The sequence below is a fragment of the Ascaphus truei genome, chromosome 14 (assembly GCF_040206685.1).
Source record: "Ascaphus truei isolate aAscTru1 chromosome 14, aAscTru1.hap1, whole genome shotgun sequence".
Lineage (NCBI taxonomy): Eukaryota > Metazoa > Chordata > Amphibia > Anura > Ascaphidae > Ascaphus > Ascaphus truei.
The window spans coordinates 53,127,355-53,141,177 of NC_134496.1; the positions used below are offsets into that span (position 1 = coordinate 53,127,355).

Here is a 13,823-nt window from a genome sequence, read left to right on the forward strand (position 1 = left end):
TGCAGGAGATTGGCGCGGGGAAGGGGGGGGTGGTGCTGGTCGTGGCCTTTCCTCTCTTCCGACCCCCACCTCCCCCCGTGTGTGTGTAGAGTGAGAGAGTGTGTGTGTGTGTGTGTGTGTGTGTATATGGCAGAGAAAGTGTGTGTGTGTGTGTGTATATGTGAGTGTGTGTGTGTTTAAATGGGTGTGTGTGTATATGGGAGTGTATGAGTGTGTGTGTGTGTATGTATATATATATATATATATATATATATATATATATATGGGAGAGAAAGCATGTGTGTATATGGGGGAGTGTGTGTGTATATGGGAGTGTGTGTGTATATGGGGGAGTGTGTGTATATGGGGGAGTGTGTGTGTATATGGGGGAGTGTGTGTGTGTGTGTATATGGGTGTGTGTGTGTGTATATGGGTGTGTGTGTGTGTATATGGGGGAGTGTGTGTGTGTATATGGGTGTGTGTGTGTGTGTATATGGGGGAGTGGGTGTGTGTGTATATGGGGGAGTGTGTGTGTGTGTATATGGGGGAGTGTGTGTGTATATGGGGGAGTGTGTGTGTGTGTGTGGGTATATGGGGGAGTGTGTGTGTGTGTATATGGGGGAGTGTGTGTGTGTGTGGGTAGGACACCAGAGGTACCCCCCAATAAGTCACCCCCCACCTAGTTAGTCAAAGTCACCCAGTCAGTTACCATCTCCCCACCCAGTTCCCCCCATCAGTCAGTCCCCCCCCCTATCTCTCTCTCAACCACACTCTCTCCTGTCTCTCACCCACACTCTCTCCGTCTCTCACCCACACTCTCCCTGTCTCTCTCCTCTACAATCTCCGTCTCTCACCCACACTCTCTCCGTCTCTCACCCACACTCTCCCTGTCTATCTCCTCTAACCTCTCCCTGTCTCTCACCCACACTCTCCCTGTCTCTCACCCACACTATCCCTGTCTCTCACCCACACTCTCTCCGTCTCACACTCTGGATATCTTATTTACCCTGTATATCTTAACTGCCCTATACTACACCGACATAATTTATACTGCTTTCTTCCAGATCTGACTCAAGCTTCACACAGGAAACATCAGAACCCCCCCTAACCCAGAAGACAGGTAGGGAACCCCTCCCCTCCAATGTATAACATTGCGGGAATGCGGGTACCTGGACATTGAGGGTCTGCCATTAGTGGCAGCCATTTACTATATGAGGGCATATGTACTATATTGAGTGGGTTCTTGGCAGCAAACCTTTGATAGTTGGGGACTTGCAAGCTGCAGACACTATTCATACCCCTACAGAAATTAATGAAGAAATACAGTATGCAGCGCTGCAGTCTGAATGATGAAACAAACGTTGCGTGTCAGAGCAGGTGTAACTGTTTGAGTGCTTTTACCTTTATGTGTCTTCATTAGACCTTGACACGTTGTTCTGCTGCTTTAAAGTTTGGGGGCCTTGTGAATTCATTCTCCATATGCCAGAAAAAAAGAACAAAAGCTTTCATATCCTACTGAGGAGGCGTCCGTCGTTTGCATTAAATAGAAGAAATTAGGGACCCATTCAACCCAAATGTGCTTATTCAGTTGAAATCCAGTAAACACTCAAATAAAAATACATTGCCAGCCTTTCCGAGATAAAAGAGCAAGAACTGTATCATCAGTTTCTGGCGAACTCGTGTAATTTGTGTGTGCGTCAGACCGTGTCCTATATCTGTTCTCCATGTAGGACTGTGACTCACAGCTTCTGTGCAGTAAGGTCAAAACACATACTCTGACCTCCAATCAGGACAGTCCTCGCCAAGGGGTGGGAAAGTGCCAGGTGCAGTCCCACTGGACACTCAGGGCCATGTTTACTTAGCAGTGTTGAGCCGTAAGACACCAATCAGCCCATTCACTTGATGGCACTAAGGTACCGTCAGTCAGAGTACCACTTCCTATATACGCAATGCTCCGTACACTTACAGTCTAAACAGACAGACCATGTAAAATATAAAGGAAAAAGTGATACAATGTAAGGACCACAGATAAAAGCAAGATTATTGAAGGGGAATTCATGTCCTGTCCTAAAGCACATACCAGGTAATATAAAAAAGTCTCCTGAAGCAAAAAAATAGCATCAGCTTTTTCAAAGAGGAAAATATCATATTGCTTCCAATTGCATTATCCAGGTCCCTTCTCCCAGCGCTCCTGCTGCAGGACCAGGGAGATATTACAGTAGTGCATCGATGATGTAGTTATGATGTAGATATTAGGGAGGTTAATGCATGGCTAAGACAGTGGTGTAGGAAGGAGGGTTTGGGGTTTTTAGAGCACTGGAACTCCTTTTCTGAGAGGTGCCATCTTTAGGCTAGGGACGGATTGCACCTCAATGAAGAGGGATCTTCTGTACTAGGGGGGAGAATGTTAAAAATGTTGGAGGAGATTTTAAATTAGGATGGAGGGGGGAGGGGAATGAAACAGATAAACTAAATAGGATTGATGAGGAAACAAGGGGTATGGAGCCAGCCGCACATACGCCCAGCCAGCCACACACACGTCCAGCCAGCCACACACACGTCCAGCCAGCCACACACACGCAACGCCCAGCCAGCCACGCACATGCCCAGCCACGCACACACCCAGCCACACATACACACACACACCCAGCCACACATACACACACACACCCAGCCACACATACACACACACACCCAGCCACACATACACACCCAGCCCTTCATCTCCTCTCTGCACCCTTCATCTCCCCTCAGCACCCTTCATCTCCCCACTGCACCCTTCATCTCCCCTCAGCACCCTTCATCTCCCCTCAGCACCCCCCCCCCCCACACCAATGCCTACAAGATCGCAGCGGCAGCAGCGGGCAGCAGTGGTAGCGAGCGGGCAGTGGTGCCAGGCAGACGGGGGGCAGTGGTGACGGGCGGCAGTGGTGGCGGGCGGCCGTCAGCGCGTCACGCTGGAGCGTGCTCGGGTGGGGGAGGGGAATCGCGTCATGGAGCGGCCTCGCAGGGGAGGGAGCGCGCGTATTACGCGCCTGCTGGAGCGGGCTGGGGTGTTGGAGGGAGAGGAGCACGTCACACCGCTGGAGCGCGTTCCTTACCACATAAGGGGGGGTTTGAGTGTCCCGGCGGCCCTGTTCGCCACAGTTTTACAGCCAAATATTACTTGTGTTCAACAAAGACCTTAAACTTTAGAAAGGCAGATTTTAATAAACTGAGGTATAATCTACAAGTAATAAAATGGGATTATGTTTTTGCAGGGAAAAATGTAGAATATAAATGGGCAGTCTTTAAAACATTGTTAGAAAAGCACACGTATCAGTGTATACCCTTGGGTAATAAGTATAAAAGAAATAAGTCAAAACCAATGTGGCTAAATAAACAGGTAGGGGAGGAAATGGACAAGAAGAGGAAGGCGTTTAGATTCTTTAAGTCAGAAGGGACGGAGACATCGTATCAGAATTATAAGGAATGTAACAAAAATTGCAAAAGGGCAATTAAATTAGCAAAAATGGATAATGAAAAAAGGATTGCAATAGAAAGTAAGATCAACACTAAAAAGTTATTTAAATACCTTAATAACAAAAAAATGAGAAAAGAAAATATAGGACCCTTTCAGTGTGAGATGGGTAGGCAGATTATTGGAGATGAGGAAATAGCAGAGGTATTAAACACATTCTTTGCCTCTGTGTTTACCAGGGAAGAATCAATGTAAATAGTAGTGCCGCAGGAGGAAGCCACAACCTCCATATTAATGAACAATTGGTTAACTGAGGAAGAAGTCCATAGGCAGCTTGAAAAATTTTAAGTAAACAAGGCACCTGGCCCGATGGCATACATCCAAGAGTTCTCAACGAGTTAAGTGCAGTAATAGCCAAACCATTACATTTAATATTCAGGGGCTCCATTTCCACAAGATTGGCGTAAAGCAGATGTGGTGCCTATATTTAAAAAGGGAGCTGGATCACAACCGGGAAATTACAGACCGGTAAGCCTGACTTCAATAGTGGGGAAACTACATGAAGGTTTAATATGTGATAATATTCAGGAATACCTAATGGAAAACAAAATTATTAGTAATAGTCAGCATGGATTTATGAAGGATAGATCATGCCAAACTAACTTTATTTATTTCTTTGAGGAGGTAAGTAGGAAATTAGACCAGGGTAATGCAGTTGCTGTAGTCTACTTTGATTTTACAAAGGCTTTTGATACGGTTTCACATAAGAGGTTGGCAATAAAGCAATTGTACTCAGAAAAAAATATATGCACCTGGATTTAAAACTAGTTGAAGGACAGACAACAGAGGGTTGTCATAAATGGAACTTTTTCAGGCTGGGCTAAGGTTGTGAGTGGAGTACCTCAGGGATCGGTACTGGGACCCCTGCTTTTTAACTTGTTTATTAATGAACTTGAGGTTGGGATCGAGAGCAAAGTCTCCATCTTTGCTGATGATACTAAATTGTGTAAGGTAATAGAATCAGAGCAGGATGAAATTTCTCTTCAGAAGGACTTGGAGAGACTGGAAACGTGGGCAGGTAAATGGCAGATGAGGTTAATACAGATAAATGTAAGGTTATGCATTTGGGAAGCAAGAATAAACAGATGACTTTACATTAGAAAAGAGGCGTATAAGAGGGGATATGATAACTATATACAAACATATTTGGGTACAGTACAGGGAGATTTCAAAATAACTATTCGTCCCTAGGGCAGTACAAAGGACTCGGGGTAATCCCTTTAGGTTGGAGGAAAGGAGATTTCACCAGCAACAAAGGAAAGGGTTCTTTATAGTAAGAGCAGTTACAGTGTGGAATTCATTACCCATGGAGACCGTGATGGCAGATACAATAGATTTGCTCAAAAAAAGGTTGGACATCTTTTTAGAAGGGAAAGGTATACAGGGATATACCAAATAAGTAAACGTGGGACAAATGTTTATCCAGGGAGTAATCTGATTGCCAATTCTTGGAGTCTGGAAGGAATATATTTTTCCCCTTATGAGATATCATTGGATGATATGACTCTGGGGGTTTTTTGTTTGCCTTCCTCTGGATCAATAAGTAAGTATAGATATATGATAAAGTATCTGTCGTCTAAATTTAGCATAGGTTAAACTTGATGGACGTATGTCTTTTTTCAACCTCAACTACTATGTAACTATAACTATGATTCAGTGTATCTGCTGTGACGATGGAAAACCCAAACTGATATCTCCTTTATAACGTCCCTTACACACCTGCTAGTAACCAGCCCTCAGGGCGCTGAATATTCCCTCTGTGTTGTGACTTCACGTAAATCACTGAACCCAAAACTCCAGACCATCAGAGCGACCCCCCAGGATCACGCGGTGTTTGTGTCACTCGTCGTACTTAAAAGGTTTCCAAAGAGCACTCGATTGACGAAAAAAATAAACAAAGAATGAATACAAATGCATGAAATCCGCGTCTAATGATAACAAGGCTGGTGAGATGATCTCTCTGTCCCGACATTGATATGGGCGCAAGCTTTTATTTATCTGGAAATACTTTGTTTTATTACTCGCTGCCTGATAAACGCCTCCTCACCCTAAGGCTGGGGCCATAGAGGGGTGAGGAGTTCCGAGCCGCGCTGACGCTGAGCCAGCGTGTGCGAAGGGAGCCGGGGGGGGGGGGAGGTGGGGCAGTGACGTCGCTGGGCCAATCGCCCGCGACGCACTGACGTCAACGTCACGGCGCCGACGTCACGGCGCTGAGACGTTGACGCTGCTTCAGGCTGATTGGATGTTTTCAGCCTACAGTGCGCTGAAAAACAGCTTGGCTGTCGGCTGAAAAGTCCAAAGCCTCTGCACGCCTGCGGACGCTCGCGTGAGCCCCCTCTCAAGGCATCCTCATTGAGGATGCAGGGGCTCAGCGCTGAGCGTCCGCACGGCTCAGCACGGCCTGTCCGTCTATGGACGCGGCCTAATGCAAGTTAGTGGAGAGAACTTGCCCTAATTTAACTAAGACTCCCAGATCCTCTCACACTCACCGGAGATCATTGTCCACTATACTGCCAGCTTGTCCGTAACCTCCTAGTTCAGTGATTCCCAACCGGGGCCCCGCGGAGCAGCCCCAGGGGTTCCGCCTGGCCGCCCCAGCGGTTTCCTGGCCGCCCCGGCTCCCCCTCCCCCAGGTTTCCCGGGCTCTTCCACTCGAGGGCGCGCGCGTGTGTACGCATGCGCGGCACGTGCCACTCAAGGCCTTCCACTCCCTCCCCCCCTCTAGCGCGCGCGTGTGTACCATTTTTGCGGAGAGGGCAGCGCAAGCGCGAGGGCAGGTGCGGCAGACAGTGCTAAAGACTGGAGGCAGGGGCGGGCAGGAGCACTCGTGAGTCTGTGCAGCCTGTCCCTGATTGGAGAAGCGGAGAGCCAATCAGAGGACAGCGGGGGCGGAGCTTACACCCCGGCGGCCCAGAGAAGTGTATCCTTCCTGGAAATAAGGTAAGGACACAGATTGGGAGATTGGGAGATTGGGGGATGGGGGATGGGGGACGGGGTGAGATGGTGACAGGATGGGGGAGGGTGAGATGGTGACAGGATGGGGGGGGTGAGATGGTGACAGGATGGGGGAGGGTGAGATGGTGACAGGATGGGGGAGGGTGAGATGGTGACAGGATGGGGGAGGGTGAGATGGTGACAGGATAGGGGAGGGGGGTGAGATGGTGACAGGATGGGGGAGGGTGAGATGGTGACAGGATAGGGGAGGGGGGTGAGATGGTGACAGGATAGGGGAGGGGGGTGAGATGGTGACAGGATGGGGGAGGGTGAGATGGTGACAGGATAGGGGAGGGGGGTGAGATGGTGACAGGATAGGGGAGGGGGGTGAGATGGTGACAGGATGGGGGAGGGTGAGATGGTGACAGGATGGGGGAGGGTGAGATGGTGACAGGATGGGGGAGAGTGAGATGGTGACAGGATGGGGGAGGGTGAGATGGTGACAGGATGGGGGAGGGTGAGATGGTGACAGGATGGGGGAGGGTGAGATGGTGACAGGATGGGGGGGTGAGATGGTGACAGGATGGGGGGGGTGAGATGGTGACAGGATGGGGGGATGAGATGGTGACAGAATGGGGGGGGTGAGATGGTGACAGGATGGGGGGGGGGTGAGATGGTGACAGGATGGGGGGGTGAGATGGTGACAGGATGGGGGGATGAGATGGTGACAGGATGGGGGGGGCAGGTTGAGAGGATGGGGGGGCCAGGGTGAGAAGATGATGGGGGGAATAAGATGATAATGGGGGGGGGGAAATAAGATGATAATGGGGGGGGAATAAGATGATAATGGGGGGGGGAATAAGATGATAATGGGGGGGGAATAAGATGATAATGGGGGGGGGAATAAGATGAAAATGGGGGGGGAATAGGATGATAATGGGGGAAATAAGATGATAATGGGGGGGGGAATAAGATGATAATGGGGGGGAGGTGGGGGTATTTTTTAAATGTATTTGGGGGGAGGTGGGGGTATTCCTTAAATGTATTTGGGGAGCAAGGGGGACATGCAGGGGGGGGGTGATGTGAGGGAGATGGAACATGCAGGGCAGGGGGGTGATGTGAGGGACATGCAGGGGGGGTGATGTGAGGGACATGCAGGGGGGTTGATGTGAGGAACATGCAGGGGGGTTGATGTGAGGGACATGCAGGGGGTTGATGTGAGGGACATGCAGGGGAGGGGTACTGGGGGAGATATGATGATGATGATGATGATGATGATGATGATGATGATGATTTTACCTGTGCCACCCGATTAATTTTTTTTTAAATGTATTTGGGGGGGGTCTTTTAAAAATGTATTGCGGCGGTGGGGGTCTTTTATTATGTATTGCAGGGTGGGGTTACATGTATTTAGAGAGGTGGTGTTTTTTGGTATGTATTTTGTGGGGGGGATTGTGTGATAGTGGGGTAATTGACGGAAGGCAGGAGCGAGTGAGAGGAGAGGGGGGGGAGTGAGGAAAAGAGGGGGTAAGAGTGAGATGCAGGGGAGATAAATACATGCGAGGCGGGAGGGGGAGGAGAGTGGGTGAGACAGAGGAGAGAGAAATACATGCGAGGCGGGAGGGGGAGGAGAGTGGGTGAGACAGAGGAGAGAGAAATTCATGGGTAGAGGGTGGGAAATAGAGGAGGCTCGTGAGGGGTGAAATGAACCTAAGGCCGCGCTTATAGTGCCGGCGACGCTGACGTCACGCTGCGGTTGCTAGAAAAATCAAATTGAAGTGACTTCCAGCGATCGCGACCAAGCCGCCTCGCCGTCCTGTCGCTCCTACTATAAGCACACGCATTAAATCGGTGCGCGCTGCTTAGAGTTTGCGAGCGATTCGCCGCGCATTAAATCGGTGCGCGCTGCTGAGAGTTTGCGAGCGATTCGCCGCGCATTAAATCGGTGCGCGCTGCTTAGAGTTTGCGAGCGATTCGCCGCGCATGAAATCGGCGCGCGCTGCTTAGAGTTTGCGAGCGATTCACCACGCATTAAATCGGTGCGCGCTGCTGAGAGTTTGCGAGCGATTCACCACGCATTAAATCGGTGCGCGCTGCTGAGAGTTTGCGAGCGATTCGCCGCGCATTAAATCGGTGCGCGCTGCTTAGAGTTTGCGAGCGATTCGCCGCGCATGAAATCGGTGCGCACTGCTTAGAGTTTGCGAGCGATTCGCTGCGCATTAAATCGGTGTGCGCTGCTAAGAGTTTGCGAGCGATTCGCCGCGCATTAAATCGGTGCGCGCTGCTTAGAATATGCGAGTGATTTGCTGCGCATTAAATCGGTGCGCACTGCTTAGAGTTTGCGAGCGATTCGGCGCGCATTAAATCGGTGCGCGCTGCTTAGAGTTTGCGAGCGATTCGCCGCGCATTAAATCGGTGTGCGCTGCTTAGAGTTTGCGAGCGATTCGCCGCGCATTAAATCGGTGCGCGCTGCTTAGAGTTTGCGAGCGATTCGCCGCGCATTAAATCGTGTGCGCTGCTTAGAGTTTGCGAGCGATTCGCTGCGCATTAAATCGGTGCGCGCTGCTGAGAGTTTGCGAGCGATTCGCCGCGCATTAAATCGGTGCGCGCTGCTTAGAGTTTGCGAGCGATTCGCCGCGCATTAAATCGTGCGCGCTGCTTAGAGTTTGCGAGCGATTCGCCGCGCATTAAATCGGTGTGCGCTGCTTAGAGTTTGCGAGCGATTCGCCGCGCATTAAATCGGTGCGCGCTGCTTAGAGTTTGCGAGCGATTCGCCGCGCATTAAATCGTGTGCGCTGCTTAGAGTTTGCGAGCGATTCGCTGCGCATTAAATCGGTGCGCGCTGCTGAGAGTTTGCGAGCGATTCGCCGCGCATTAAATCGGTGCGCGCTGCTTAGAGTTTGCGAGCGATTCGCCGCGCATTAAATCGTGCGCGCTGCGGTTTCAGGAAATATGTTTACATGCAAAATTCTCTGAAACTGCTGCATTCACTTAATGCCGAGACCAGACATGGGGAGGATGCGCATGTGCCACTCACTGCCTGCCAATCGATTTGGGGACATTCTTCGTCTTTGAGTTTTCGCCAAACGCTTAGCAGGGAAAGTACAATTTTGGGCACCACTCCTTAGAAAGACATTATGGAACTAGAGAGAGTGCAGAGAAGAGCCACCAAATTAATAAAGGGGATGGACAATCTAACTTATGAGGAGAGGCTAGCTAAATTAGATTTATTTACATTAGAAAAGAGGCGTCTAAGAGGGGATATGATAACTATATACAAATATATTCAGGGACAATACAAGGAGCTTTCAAAAGAACTATTCATCCCACGGGCAGTACAAAGGACTCGGGGCCATCCCTTAGGGTTAGAGGAAAGGAGATTTCACCAGCAACAAAGGAAAGGGTTTTTTACAGTAAGGGCAGTTAAAATGTGGAATTCATTACCCATGGAGACTGTGATGGCAGATACAATAGATTTGTTCAAAAAAAGGTTAGACATCTTTTTAGATGGGAAAGGTATACAGGGATATACCAAATAAGTATACATGGGAAGGATGTTGATCCAGGGATTAATCCGATTGCCAATTATTGGAGTCAGGAAGGAATTTATTTTCCCCTTATGAGATATCATTGGATGATATGACTCTGGGGTTTGTGTTTGCCTTCCTCTCGATCAATAAGTAAGTATAGATATAGGATAAAGTATCTGTCGTCTAAATTTAGCAAAGGTTGAACTTGATGGACCTATGTCTTTTTTCAACCTCATATACTACGTAACTATGTAACTACGTAACTATGAAAGGAATTTGGGGGGACAAACACAGACAAACGTTTTGACTGCATTTTGAGCCGTTTCACATCTTCAGTCTTTATTACAGGGGCGGCCAACGCCCGCCCTCAAGATATCCCTGCTTCAGCACAGGTGGCTCAATCAGTGGCTCAGTCGAAGACTGCACCACCTGTGCTGAAGCAGGGCTATCCTGAAATCCTGACCTGTTGATAGTGCTTGAGGTCTGCGTTGGCCGCCCCTGCATTATGATGACCTCCCGCAGGTCTCCGTGAGTCTCACTAGAAGGCGCTGTGGCTGCTGCGTGCGGATTCTGTGCAGCTGGAATGAACGTTTGCATGCATTTATCTTGGCTCCTTCCTAGCCGTTTGTATTATTACTGTTACACCACATCTGATTGCTCAGTAAAAAAAATCTTCCTCCAGTTCTGCCTTTCATTTTCCATTTCTATTTAAATGAATATTGATGCATTGTTTACTGTTGATTAATATTCATTATGGTAAAGAAATTACATGCCCCTGCTTTAAATTGTCACTTCAATGCGTAAACAATCAACCGCAATTAGAAAATAGAAAAAAAGTATTAAAAAAAAAAAAAAACATTCTCTACATAAGAGAGAAATGAACATAAAACAACATCTAATCCTCCAGCAGGAGCGTGTGATGGGGATGTAGGAACCGGGCCTCGCTTCTATACATGTGCTTAACCCCTTTGCTGCTGAAAGTTGTGCAATACATTAACATACTATTGAATTGAGAAATTATTCCAAAATCAGACCCCTTCATAGGCACTCAGCCCCTCCTGGCAGGGCAGGCCTCGGAAGTCTCCTGCTTACTCTGAAATGGCTCCAATGTAGAGAAGCCCCCAGTCTGCTTGTTTATCTGCTCGACTGCAGGGGGCTCAACTCCAGTCCTCAAGCCCCACCCAACAGGTCAGGTTTTCAGGATATCCATGCTTCAGCACAGGTGGCTCAACCAGTCCCTTCTTCAGCACGGGTGGCTCAGTCTTTGCCTTAACCTCTGATTTAGCCACCTGTGCTGAAGCTGGCATGTCCTGAAAACCTGACCTGTTGATGGGCTTCGTAAATCCAAAAGGTTCTATTCCCACTAAAAAAATAAATTAGAGTAAAATCAATAGTGTTTTGACTCTTTAGTAACAAAAGTTGAATGTACAGTATGTTAAAAGCAAACTCAGTCCTATAAAGAAAATGCGGACAACAGTGAATAAACAACATGACGCAGATAATGTAATGGTTTGGTTGGTTCTTTCCTTCGCTTCATACCCACAATCCCTGTCCTGTTTGAGTTCTAGGGAGGGACTCTCACATCATCTTTGAATTTTGGATGAGAACTCAAACCAGTTTTCGGTAGTTACCCTGCCCACTATATTTTTTTATGCCGGCCTCATCTTCATCATAGCTCCGGGCCTCGCAAAGTCTTAATCCGGTCCTGCTTCTTACACAGCGTCACATGATGGGTGCTAGGTGCATGGGGGTTCTAGGTTTGGCTGTGGTGTTAGAGTAGGGTTACCAGGTGGCTTCTCCAAAAATACTGGACACAATTGTGAAAGGTGCGACGCGCTCCTGAAACACCCCTCTCATCTTTCTCTCCACTTCATGCTGTTTCCTCCTCTCCTTAGTCCCACATCCAGGCTCCTGACATCTCCTCCTGATTGGCTGCTGCTGGGTAATGCAGCCAATCAGGGTGGAGGAATATGCCCTGCCCCCTAGCAACAGCCCTGCTCGGAGAAATCCTGCAGCCCCCCAAGTCGGTCAGGTCACTATGTCCAGAGAGGTCATACCGATATACACATACATGTCCAGTATTACTTCTCATTTTTTACTGTACAGTGTCCAAATACAGGACAGTCCGGTTTAATACTGGACACCTGGCCAACCCCCGAGAGGAAACAGACCCCAACATTCCTGGAAACAGCCCTGCCTCCTGGAAATAGATAACTTATTCTCATACTACACCCGACATTATGCAAAGAGCTTACAATTTAATACTGAGTCTCAGGGAAGCCACATGAGCTGGTCCCATGGGATGGGGGATGGAGTGAGCCTCACAGAAGGCTCTTGCTGGAGCTTTGTCCTGTTCTGGACTCAGGTCTCTATGAAAATACAAGACCATTAATACCGCAGATTAATTAACAGCTAATTACTAAGGCATGCTCCATCTGAACCTAAATAATTGCATTATTGATATCTCAGACAGAATGCGTTCGGTCCATTATGGAAGCTGCAATCCGATATTTTGCTTTGCATGATTAGTCCTATGAAATATTCACATTTTAACCCTGTACTGGCAGCAAATGGTTTAATAACAAGAATCTTACCTGAACCTGATGAAGGTGCTTCTATGCACCGAAACGTTGGATGCTATGAGGACTTCTTTAAGTAATAAAAATTACTTTCATTGGACTACATAGTTAAGGTGACCGGATGTCCTGGCTTAGCCGGGACAGTCCCGACTTTTGGGGTGCTGTCCTAGTTTTCTATCCCGCTGGCCGCGCATGCGCGATCAGTGTTTGCTGGTTCCTCATGCGCATGCGCAACCAGCAAGTTCCGATCATGCATGCACATGAGTGACAGGCAAACGCGACAGTGACTGATTGAGCCACCTGTGCTGAAGCAGGGATATCTTGAAATCCTGACATGTTGGTTGCCCTTGAGAACTGGAGTCCTGTGCAATGGAGCCAGGTTAAAATCTTATTGGTCTCCTTTAGCAGCTATGGGAACAAACAGTGCTGCCGAAAACTCCAAACTCCGCTGCAGCCCTTTCCATAACGAAGCCAGTAACAATGACCGGAACTCACATCTTGTGCCGATCCTTCTCCGCACAGAAAGTGCCATCAGGAAACCTAAAATGATGTTATTTCCAGCAGTTTCTGTTACTCTGATAACTAATGAATAGTTTTAATGAGGTGATGTGTCCCGGTCTTAACATGTAACACAACGATTCCATCCGCAGCATTACTGGGTCTCCTCTAACACGTGCGATCTCTTCCAGCCCGGGAGCGCGGTAATGCTGCGCTCTCAAACCATCTCATGCAGTCTTATAACCCGGGGGACTAGTGATGTTCCCTTACACTAACCCAGGGGACTAGTGATGTTCCCTTACACTAACCCGGGGGACTAGTGATGTTCCCTTACACTAACCCGGGGGACTAGTGATGTTCCCTTACACTAACCCGGGGGACTAGTGATGTTCCCTTACACAAACCGGGGGACTAGTGATGTTCCCTTACACTAACCCGGGGGACTAGTGATGTTCCCTTACACTAACCCGGGGGACTAGTGACGTTCCCTTACACTAGTACTGTCTGTGCGCTGCCTGGTGTTTTAAAAAAAAAAAATGTATTCATTAAGGATAAGATTATATACGCTTTTCCTCATCAAACACGGGTGGGATTATTTAAAATAAAACTTTTTATGAAAAAAGATGTTACCAAATTTGAATAAAAATACAAGCACAGACTGCAGAATACTTCCAGCCAGGATCCGGTGGAATGTTATCTGTATTGTGATTGTGAAAAGCCTGTATGTTTCAGAAAGTAATCTTCATTTTCCGTATTACCTTTGGGTTAGAGCAAGGATTCCCA

The 13,823-nt window shown here is 48.2% G+C and overlaps 1 long non-coding RNA gene across 1 annotated transcript in view; it reads left to right on the forward strand.

Moving 5' to 3' along the window:
- Positions 1 to 6,288: 6,288 nt before the first annotated feature.
- Positions 6,289 to 13,823, forward strand: part of LOC142465510 (uncharacterized) — a 60,740-nt gene continuing 53,205 nt past the window's right edge. The window contains exon 1 of the long non-coding RNA XR_012787900.1: positions 6,289 to 6,439. This is a non-coding gene — a long non-coding RNA (uncharacterized LOC142465510). The remainder of the gene's footprint in view (positions 6,440 to 13,823) is intronic.